The 11470-nt window shown below is 40.2% G+C and overlaps 1 long non-coding RNA gene across 3 annotated transcripts in view; it reads left to right on the top strand.

Moving 5' to 3' along the window:
- Positions 1–11470, top strand: part of LOC140641000 (uncharacterized) — a 49629-nt gene that overhangs the window by 17741 nt on the left and 20418 nt on the right. For 2 of the 3 annotated variants that reach the window (XR_012037574.1, XR_012037572.1), the window contains exons 1-3: positions 29–154; positions 4314–4584; positions 5541–5709. This is a non-coding gene — a long non-coding RNA (uncharacterized lncRNA). Of the gene's footprint in view, positions 1–28; positions 155–3578; positions 3656–4313; positions 4585–5540; positions 5710–11470 lie in introns of those variants that run through there. The other variant, XR_012037573.1, reaches the window with a different exon arrangement.

Here is an 11470-nt window from a genome sequence, read left to right as displayed (position 1 = left end):
GTTTAAGCAAATCACTTTTCCTCTGCTTCTTCTCTGCCCTCTTCCCAATGACCTGCCCAGTGAGCTAGCTTCAACCATGCTGACTTGGATCATCTCAAGAGCAGGAATTTTCAACTGTTTTGGTCTCAGGACCTCTTCAGACTCTGAAACTAGGGTTTGTTTCTATGGGTGAATTTACCACATTTTAGAAAGTAGAATTTAAAAAAATTAAAAATTATTCAGTCATTTAAAAGTAACTATAATAAACCTATCACATATTCACATAAATGGTACACTTTTATGAGAACAATGTATTTTGCAATAGACACTTAAATTATGTATTACCATATTTAAAATAATTATATTTAGTACGTGTTACTCTAAGTAATATTTTAATTAAAAAGAACTGTATTTTCTAAGACAAAACATTTAGTCAGAAGAGGGTAATTATTTTACATTTTTGCAGATCTTTTAGTGGCTGCCTTAATAGAAGACAGCTGGATTCTCACATGTGCTGCTGCAGTCAATCTGTTGATATGTTCTTTTGGTTGAAGTATATGAGGAAAAGTTAGCCTCATGCGGATTAGTAGTTAGAAAAGGGAGGAGTGTTTTAGCAGCCATTTCAGAAGATTTTATTCTCCTTTGATATTGCACCAAACGACAAGTGGTAGGTTCTCTGTCTTTCTTAGAAATCAATAAAGAAAATGTATTTCAACAGAAAACCCTATTATTGTGCTCTACATAAATGTGCTGGCTGGTCTCGCTTTAAATTTACAACCACAAACCTCAAGTGGGCCCTAGGGGCTGCCTAGCAATCCTCCTCCATCCTCCACTCAGTTCCTTCTCCCTTCTTTGGAGCTCTTGCCTCTCGTTTCACAGAGTACATTACAGTCAGGACAGAGCTCCCAGATCTTCATGCTTCTTCCAAATTTCCCCGCTTCCCTCTATTTGTCTCCATTTACTCCACTGTCCTTTCTATTGCAATGGATTGTCTGCAATCCTCAAGGCAGTCTATCCACTCATGCTCTGCAGCCTACACACAGCCTTTACTCCAGAAATTACCCCTTGACAAGTGGTAGTTTCTTAAAAAAAAGAAAGAAAAAAAGATTAAAAGATTTTATTTATTTATTTATTTATTTATTTATTTATTTATTTATTTGAGTGCACGTGCACGCAACCGTGCATGTGCTTCAGTGGGGGGAGGGGCAAAGGGAGAGACTCTCAGGCCAACTCTGCCCTGAGCATGGAGCCTGTGGCTGGGCTGGATCTCAAGACTCTGAGATCATGACCTGAGCTGAAATCAAGAGACAAATGTCCAAATGAGCCACCCAGGTGTCCCAACAAGTGGTAGTTTCTTAAAGAATAATTGTACTGTGAAATCTGAAACTGTATCAATGAACTTTCATTGGGTTTCATGAAAAGTCCATTGGTCTACTTGGTAGTTTGAATGGATCTTTGGCCCATTCGTGATGTTACAGTATCGGGTCACTGAGTTATACAGATCTTTAAAATGTTGGCATATTTTATTTTATTTTATTTTATTTTATTTTATTTTATTTTATTTTATTTTATTTTACATATTTTATTATACAACATCAAAACACCCCAACTATTTATATCAGGACCAGTCTTAGAAAAATAATTTAAGCAATGTAAAGATGTTTCTACATCTCTAAGTACTGGGAGGATGTCAATTTCATGATACAGGTACAAATTTTCCAAGATTGTAATTTTTGCTTGAAAGCTCAAATTTTGTAATTGGCCACAAATACTGTCCATTGTTAATTAAAGTGATAGATTCGCTTTTTAACGTTCAGAAAAGTATCTGTCAAACACCCAAAATCTGAATATTTGTCATTCCGATTTCTTTCAAGTAAAACCGAATGCTTCATGAAAAAAAAAAAAGTGGCTAGTTCAGCTTGAAATTCAAAATTGCACAAGTGCTTTTCTTTGAGACAAACATGCTATGCGTTAAGCTTCTTAACGGCTGCCAAATCCATCAGAAAGAATATGAAAAAGAAGAGTTAAAGTTATGCTTTTAGCTGCTTCATCAAAGATATTTAACAGGAAAGCTGGCTTTCCCCTGGTGAATGTGTGGCAGGAAAGAGTACAGTGACAGCTAGCCTACTTGTACATTTTACTGTTTCTGCCTTGATTTGTGCCAACGGTTTTACCTATCATTGCTTTCGTCCCATCAGCCCAAATGTGAATGCGGTGGCCAAGACATGATATCTTAGTATTATGAAAACAGTTTTTACCTCTGGATCTCCTAGGGACTCTAGTGCTGAAATACTGAGGAAGAGGAAGATGTTCATGTTCTTGGAAATCTCTCCATTGCCCACATGGAGCTGCAGCAAGAGGTTAAATGCGATACCACAATGCTCAGAACCTGTACTCAGCTAGGAACCTTCTTCCTAGCTGAGCTAAATTTTCAGGAATGGGCAAGTGAGCTCCTTATGAGGTTATGAAACCTTTCTTCAGGGCCTGGGAGGATGGGGTGGGAGCAGGAAGAGGTGTGGACTGGTGGTTTGCCAAAGTCCCTGCAGCCACGAGCTTCCTGGGAAGCATAATGGACCGTGTCATTCCAATGCTTCTGAAAACCCAGGTGAGAAGAGATGTCAGAGATTACTTTGCCTTGGAACTCTTCCACCAAAGACTTTCTGGCTTCTATAGCCCCATTTGGAGATTACAAACCCATCCCTCTGTTTGCTAGTCCTACAAAACAACTTCCCCTCCGTCCCACCTCAGCTCAAGGGATCACAGGGAGCTACATGCTGGGTGGGCTTTCTATGCTCTTTGAGTCTGCTCTGTAGATACTGCTCCAGAGGGCTAGCAGGGTCCCTTCCAGGCTACTGGTGGTCTCTCTTGAAGAACATGATCGTAAACGAAGCTTGCTTCAAAGTAAAGGACATATGAGGGAAATGGGAGAAGTTATGTCTGACCGATCGCCTTTGGAATAGGAATTCTGATGGCATTTTGGGAATTCTGTTTGTGGCGAGGATCTATTTGTAGTGTAATTCTGATGATGTCTTGACTTTTCTTGTTTCTGGTCTAGGATTCACCTTTCTTTGGTCTGCTAACTTGGTTACTCTTCATCCTCCTGTGTTTTTAGCTCGCAAAAATCTGAATCAGCTCTGGGAGGGTGACATTAGACCCCTTTATCTGGTGTTATGATGTCCAACTGGTCATGGTCCATACCCTGAAAAATTTGTTGTATTTAATCAGTATATGAGGACCCGGGGCCACTTTAAATGGTTGTAAAGCTTGTCCATCTGACAGACAAAGGTGTCTGACCCAGGAGTAAGTGATGGTTGGCATCTAGCATGGCTCTGCTCATTGAGCTGTGCTTCCACAGGGCTGGACCCGCCCGAAGTGGGGATCTTTTTCTGATATCTCCACAGAAGGGTTGCCTTTCTCTATTCATACAAAGATGCTTTTATAGAGGTTAGTGGCCCTGTCGGGACCCACATTGGCCCATCCTGGGTCCTTTGGATGATGTTTTTCCTTCATGACCTGTTCATGTATGTTTTGCTTGGAAAGGCTGTCTGTAAAGGCCTTCCAGATACAAACCCAATTGTTTGTGTTCTTCTTGCCCAAAGGAACAGGGCCCTTGAGGAGTGGGCCAAAAGCTATACTTCCTCCCAGCTGGAGAGCTGCACTTATTTCCTTCTACCGAGTAAGTTACAACAGCTAAGTTCTACCAGTTAATCTTCTTCTTGTATCCACATCTAACACATAACCTTGTACTCAGCACAAGGAAGGCTGTTTTTTCTGTGTAAACGTAGGAAAGAGTATCTGATCAGCCAGAGACCAGGACACGGCGGCCAAGCACCAAGCACTCACTGGGAGACCATGTGAATGAGGACACAAATGTGGTTTTGCTCCTATCACAACCAGATGAATCAGAGAATGACCAGATCATGCACAGACGTAGTAGTAACTACTCCTGTTGCTGTTACAGTTCCTGTTGTGCAACTCTTTGTGCAGGGTTGCAGCACACAAGCAGAATCTGATACAGACGATTTCTTTCTTTGCCCTGCCCCTTCACATCAAGTGGTGCTGTTAGCTAATGGTACACTTGCTAGTCCTCAAGTGCCTTTGGATCCCTGGATTCCTTTCATCATGGCTTACATGACCAATTCTTTTATTAGAAAGTCTAAAAAAAACCCAAAGTCATTTGGGAGTGTGGCGAGTTTCTTGCCCTTGGCTGGTACCCTCAGAATCATGAAACTATAGGATCCTGGCAGCAAAGAGAAAATCCTATAAGCTTGGGGGTTGAGGGGTGGGGGTTGGGTGAAGATGTTGGCAGTAAATTATTTTGATTTTCTTAACAGCAACAGAGGAAGCTGGAGATTCATGGAGACTTTTCTTACAAACTCTGAATGAAAATGATTTTCAACTTCGATTCTATTCCCCAGAGAATATCAGTTAAATATGAAATAGACTGAAGGGTCTCTAGGAATTGACCATCACAACATCATTTCTCAGGAACTTACTGAAGGAGATGCTCCACCACAACGAGAGAGTAAATAACAAAAAAAGGAAGACATGGCACTTGGGAAACAGGAAATCCCATGGGAGACGGAGGTGAAGGGAATCCTCAAGGTGAGGGCCAAGGGAGATCCCCAGGTGGCAGTTGTGTAGCTGGCATAGGGAGCAATCAGACTAGTGAAAACATGCCAATTAGCTCCAGGAGATAAGGCTCCAAAAGAAGAAATTAATAGAGTCTTAAAAGGACATTTAGATAATGGAGAAGAATTTGAAAATGTATTAGTGATAAATATATAGAAAATAAAGCAAAAAAATTCAATTATTAATACTATCGAAGGCAAAAGTTGTTTAAGAATGGAACAAGTAATTATAGCACACTTCCTGGCTCAACTGCAGGTAATGTGAACACTGCCTATTGATCTAACTACGGTTAATATATAAACATGTTGAGAGTACAGGAGATAAGATATGTGTGATTTGTGTGTGTGTGTGTGTGTGTGGTAGTGATAGTAGTGATGGTGGAAGTGGGAAAGAGATGCAGAGCAGTACAAAGGTTCCAACCAGATAATAACATCTAAAACTTTCTTGAGAAATCAAGAAATATTACCGTAAGCTTGCTATTGAGATATATGGAAGTAAACATTTAAAGAATCAGCTGAGAATTGTTTAAAGTGGTTGCCTTTGGGCTGCAGGACATGGGAGGGATCTATGATACAGAGGATTGCTATTTTTGTTTGTGATTTATTTTTATCTTTATAACAAGCTTTATAAACTTTAAGTTTTGTGTAGGTGTCATTTTGAAAAATATGGAACTAAATTTAAAATACATTAAGAAAATACTTATAGAGTATATTAATATAATGGAAATAATTTTGATTTTAAGAAGTTTGTTATAAGACAGAAGCAGGGTACAAAAATTGTATGTCTAGTGTAAGCTTACTCATTAAAAAAACTAACAAAACCCAAGCTAAAACCTAAAAATGGGGAAAAAGAGACACAAGTGTGATGGGATTCATGTGATTTTTTTTCCTTTTCTCTAATTTGCCTTATTAATAAATAATCTTTCATAGGACAAAAACATAAACCTTTAACAAGTGGATCTGAAACTAGAGAGCTGGGCAGGAAACACTATCCCCATGCTGCCCTGGGCTTGCTCGAGGACTCTAGCCAGATGGCATGCTCAGCACTCAGGCCACTCTGGTCTCTGAACTGCAGATGAAAATCCTATTTCCTTTCCAGGTACGGTCAAAACTCTCCATTTTCTAATCTCTCTTCCCTTCTTGACCTCTCTTACTCTTGACTGTTGTTGTTAGTTGACTGTTTGTGATTTGTTTGTAGTTGTGTTTCCCAAAAAGAGATGTCCAAGTCTTTACCCCACCTACTTTATTAAGAAGTAGGGACTTTGTGTTGATTGTGAAGTTAAGCATGTGAAGATGAGCTCGTCCTGGTTTTAGGGTGAGTCCTAAGTCCACTGACTGGTGTCCTTATATGATAAAAGGGAGGGAAATTGAGACACAAAAACACAGAAGAGACACAGAGAGGAAGGCCATGTGAAGACACCTGATGAGACTGGAGGGATGCAGCCACAGGCCAGACGGCGCCAAGGGCCATCAGAAGGTGGAGGAGGCAACAAAGGAGTCTCCCCTAGAGCTTTTCAGGGGAGCACGGCTCTGGTAGAACTTTGATCTCAGAATTCTGGCCTTCAGATCTGTGAGACAATAACTCTGATGTTTTAAGCCTCAAAATTGGTGGTAGTCTGTGGTGTCAGCCCCAGGAAGCTTCTACAACAGGCTAATGCTGGTGGAGAAGTAACAAGCCTTGGAGCCCTCATGTTGCTCAGGCACTCCTCTCATTAACCAAACATTTACTAAACACCTGTTGTTCATTAGGCTCTGTGGGCTGGAGGGGAGAATATGGAGGCCCAGGCAGCTTGATGAAGGCACTGTGGGCCATGTGGAAGCATCTGGGCTTCAGCTCACAAACCGGAATAAGCCACTGAAGGATCAGAAAGATGAGTTCTGTGCTGTGGAAAAAAGAACTCAGGAGCTTGGTGTCACAGGGAGAATGGGTTACAATGGACACTTGAAAAATGTCAGTGAGGACAAGTTTTCCCATTGGAAGACTTAGGCGCCTTCATTGAGGAGACTCGGGTGGGAGAAACTAGTGATATTTGAAACAGAAAACTCAACATGTCTGTTGTTTTCAAAATATCAGTTACAAGAAAGCCAAGCATGAGAAAATCTTGGCTGGTGGAATTATGCAGAAGAGAGCAAGACAAAATGCTGTAAGGTGATGGATTTTAAAAGATTCATATTAGTATACCTAATATTTTCTGAGTATCCTATATGTACTAGTCTAAATGCTTTTTTACTTGTTATTTCACTAAATTCTCCAACGGCCCTATGAGGAGAGTACTGTTATTACCTCTGTTTCAATCATGAAAATTTGAAGCTTAGATTTGAGTGAGATTACAGTTTGTCAAGGGCAGAGCTGGGACTCTTAACTCAAGAGACTATGCCCCTTAACCTTTACACAATGTTGTACCCCCTCCGAAAATTTTAGTTAGGTGGATAAATAGAATGGGCCAGAAATTATACAAGTTTGGATGAAGGCAGTCACAGTCAGTATGGGTGGGAAAACCAACATGAGGCCAATTTCAAATGTTGTGTCTATCGGACTTGGGAACAAATTGAAGGGGAAAAAAGTGACTTGTCACACAAGCAGAGACATTATCCACAATTTTTTCTTTCTGCTTTTGAAATGTCATATTCAGGATTTTGTTTCAAATATTAAGAGTTTTGCAGAATCAAGTTAACACAGTCTGCCTACCTAAAGCAGTTTACTACATCTTAAGGTACAATAGACACAGGCCAAATCCCATCTGAGCCACAGACAGGATGTAGTTCCATGAAACCCTGTCAGTGAATTCTGTAGCAATGACGATTCAAAACTCAAATACCCACAGGCTAGCTTCTCTCCTGAATGGTTAGACTTCTCTAGAACTTATAAATCAATTAACACATTTTTATACAAGACAGTTGTGCATCAATACCCTTAATTGTAAAATAAGCCTGATTTTTTTTCCCCACTTAACTTCATCTGGGAAATCCTTGGCACACATTTTATACCACATTTATAATTGCCTGTATTGGTTTCTAGGCATGCATAACAAAGTACCACAGACTAGGTGCCTTAAACAGAAATTTTTTGCCCCCCTCAAGGTTCTGGAGGTTAGAAGTCCAAGGTCAGTCAGGGTGTGGGCAGATTTGGTTTCTGTTGAGGCCTCTTTTCTTATCTTGCAGGTGGCCACCTTCCTGTTGTGATCTTCCATAATCTTTCTTTGGTGCATATCTGTGTCCAAATCCCTTCTTATAAAGACATCAGTCATATTGGATGACTGTCCAGCCTAAAGACCTTATTTTAACTTAATTACCTCTTTAAAGACCTTGTCTCCAAATCCAGTTACATTCTTTGGCGGAGGTGGGGGGGGGGCAGATTAAAACTTCAACTATGACTTTGGAGGTGAGGGTGGCAGTGGACGTCATTTGGCCCAAGGTCAGAACCATATTCACACTAGTAAGCCATTTCTTGAGATGATGGGATCCAATCTCGCAGGCCATTTGTACAATCAGAATGGAGCCAAAAGTGACTTCACTACAGGACGCTTAGGGAAATAACCTCCCTCTTCCTTACTGTGTGGCCTGTTTCCCAGAGCTAACTAGGGGTTTCAGTCATTCTTTGGCTTTCTTGCTGGCCATGGGGAAATCTACATCTGATATTTGAAAGGGATGAGAACATGGGTGGTGGAAGTTGCAACCATTTGTTTAGATACAAGTACATGGAGAAGCTGAATGAAATGTTGTGATCTCAGAGAGTGTCTTGGAACTGTCAGGAAACTTTGAAGGTCAGTCCTCTGGGGCTTCTAGAAATATGCCCCCTTTTCCCCTAGTGCATCTCTCCCTTGGAAAGGTCATCACACATTCATCAACTTGACATCATGGAAGAAAGATTTCCTCCAATCTTGTTTTTCCATATATGTGGTTCAAAGTTTTTTTGAGGAGAAGATTTTTAGGGGGAAATATTATGGAGGTATGTGTAGATCTCTTAATAAAGCAAAGGGAGGGGGAAGGTTTTTTGCGACATTTTAATTAAAATATCTATTTCCAACTAAATCACTTCTAATAAAACAAAACACTATAATAACCTCCCAGTGTTTAAACTCTCCTTCCCTCTCCCCAGTGGAAAGATTCTTCTGCTTATGTCTTCAGTGAATGGCCTTCTGTACCTGCCTCACCTATGGCTTTCAAAGCTGAAACTACTGTCTAGAATTTTCTCCTGAGCTTTAGTTTCCCCTAGGTCTTGCCACTTGACAGCTTCATGGGCCTTATACTCAGTACATACACTCAATATATACAAAACCAAAACTCTTAGCATCCCTCAGAAATCTGCTCATCCCTCTTAGTGCCCTGTCTTGGTTCATGAAACTTAACCACCCAGTTCCTTAAAGAATTTAGAGGTACATTTGCTTTCTCCTCACCCCTCATCTTCCACATCCTGACCCCAAATCCTACTGACTTCTGTCTTAAACACATTTATATCCTGGCATTGCTTTCCTCTTCACTCTCTTAAATTTAGGTCCCAAATAAGCCTTGTGCATTTGCTTTCTTGGGTGTCTCACTGTCTCCCATCTCACTTCCTTCTTTCATTGGCCTATAACATGAATTTCAACTTTCTTATCTAAACATTCCAGGCTCCCATCCTGTGCCTTGCCAATTATCCAGCATCCTTCATCAAAGGATGAAATACATCCTTTGCTACAACTATTTACAAACAACTTACTGTGTTTTAACATAACCTAATGTTCCCTGGCTTGAGATTCTGAGCCTCAGGGAACAGGACAAACGCCCATTTCTCTTGCAAGCAGTACCTCCTGGGGATGCCTTATGTGGTCCCCACAGCCTGGCCTTGGTACTCTTTGCTGTGTGGCTCTTGGCATATTTTGCAATATTTTGCATATTTTGCAGTTCCTTCATTTAACTTATCAACGGAACTGGGCTAGTTTCCTTGTCTGTCATATATATCAGATTTCCAGTTCCTTATACTCAGGGACAGTTTTATACACCTTTGTGCCTCCAGCATCTCATCAGGACATGGCTCATGGTAGTCCCTTTGAGTATATTGAGTCAATGTGAAAAAGCTTTGAAAAGTTTTAAGTTTGATGGAAGTAGAAGAGATTTTTGACAACGTTGTCACTTAAACATCTGTAATGAGTTATTGTTTCATTGTAAGAAGAATGATGGAACCAGGGTCAGAAGCTTTAAGTGCCAGTCTGTGTCAATCTGTAGTAGTTAATTTCCTCAACTGGAAGTTGGGGATAGTGATACTATCTAAGCCAGCTGTTGTGAGAATCAACTGTGGTCAGGTGGGCAAAATTCATTTTTAAACTATAAATACTGTTCTGTGAAAACATGAATTATGAACTAATATCAGTTGTGCTCAAATCTTTCCAAAACTGAATGTATGTATTTGTATTTGTATACACGTGTGTGTGTGTTTGTACTTTGTCTTCCTTGACTATTTTCCCTCAAATGGTGAGATAGAAATGTCCTCTTTTTTGAGGGAGAACAGTAGGTTTTTTTGGGTAAGATTAAGTCTCAGTGAACTGCTCATTGTGTATCAGTGTAATTAAATATAGAATGACCTATCAAAATTCAACCTGTTCTCAGAAAAAATTGGGTCTTATTTGAGTCGAGAGAATTGTTTCAAGTTTGAAAAATCCGTGGTTGAAAAACCTGAGTACTACTTTTATTTTACGTGAAAGAACCAATACGTTTTACCAGAACCTTTTGGTAATTTGAGAAAAGGTGGGAGTTAGCACTGATTTTTGAATGTAGGAATGAAGAATAAATAGCACCTTTACCCACTCCATGGACCTTTTCTGCTTTTACACCATGTATGTGGGAAGTGTTCAATTATTAGGGTGATTATACCTCCCATTTTGTTTCAGAATAGTCCTGGTATGTCCTTCTGTCTGGGTAGAAATAATAAAGCATCCCTTTCATTCTCTAGATTATCCTCGTTTGGACAATAAATCATATATATGTGCATCCTAACCTCAGTACGTATTGATGAATGAATGAATGAATGAATTCCTAGCTTCATCCAACATGAAGAAAACAAAGATAGACATTTCAACTGCAGCATTCTGCATTATATCATCCAGCAGTGTTTTACCTGGAAGCATAATTCAGCCAAAGAAATAGATTCAGATTCCCTAATATAGAAAAAGTAGAAAGATACCTCTTCTCTCCTCATTTCTCTTCTCCTATCTCTGAACTTGCCCCATTTTCTTCTTTAAAAAATTAACACAGCGAGAGCCTGACAGAGCAATGGAGCCATCGAGGTTCAGGAGAGGGAGAAGCTATTGTGATAGAAACAGAAAGATTGTAAGGATCACTAGATTTCAGTGTTATTATCTTATTATGTGTGATTTTAACTTTAACCTGGTGATGAGATTTATAATGTTTACTTCTAGAATTAACATTGGTTCCATTGGATCAACAATTTGAGTTGCCTTAATCTGACTTTTAAAAATGGGATTAATATTATTACAGTTATGGGTATATTCTGTTTGTCCTTTGACCTTTCCATTTCAGAACACCTAGAGGTCATGGGAAAACATGTCCTTTCACGAGGCTAAAATGAACACCTGCTGACCCCTCTGGAGACTGGCTGGGAGTAAATGCACATGTATGGGAGTTCTTAGGGCAGGAACTCTAGGGCTCCTTTGGCAAGAACTCAGGCAGACAGAGCAGCATCACTCCTGGGGACAGAAAGTGTGACACAAGCAGTCCAATTAGCATTAGCAGAGGCTGTCTGGGCAGGGAGCCTGCTGTGGACTGCAAAAAGCCTCTCAAGCTCCAGGCCATGGCTCCCAGGTATTTACTTAACACACCCGGGAGCCAAGACAAAGGAAAGTTTACCGGGTAGGATCTTGCTA

This window comes from Canis lupus, chromosome 10 (genome assembly GCF_048164855.1).
Source record: "Canis lupus baileyi chromosome 10, mCanLup2.hap1, whole genome shotgun sequence".
Classification (NCBI taxonomy): Eukaryota; Metazoa; Chordata; class Mammalia; order Carnivora; family Canidae; genus Canis; species Canis lupus.
Note: the sequence above shows the minus strand (reverse complement) of the source record. Positions and strands in the feature narration are given on the sequence as shown.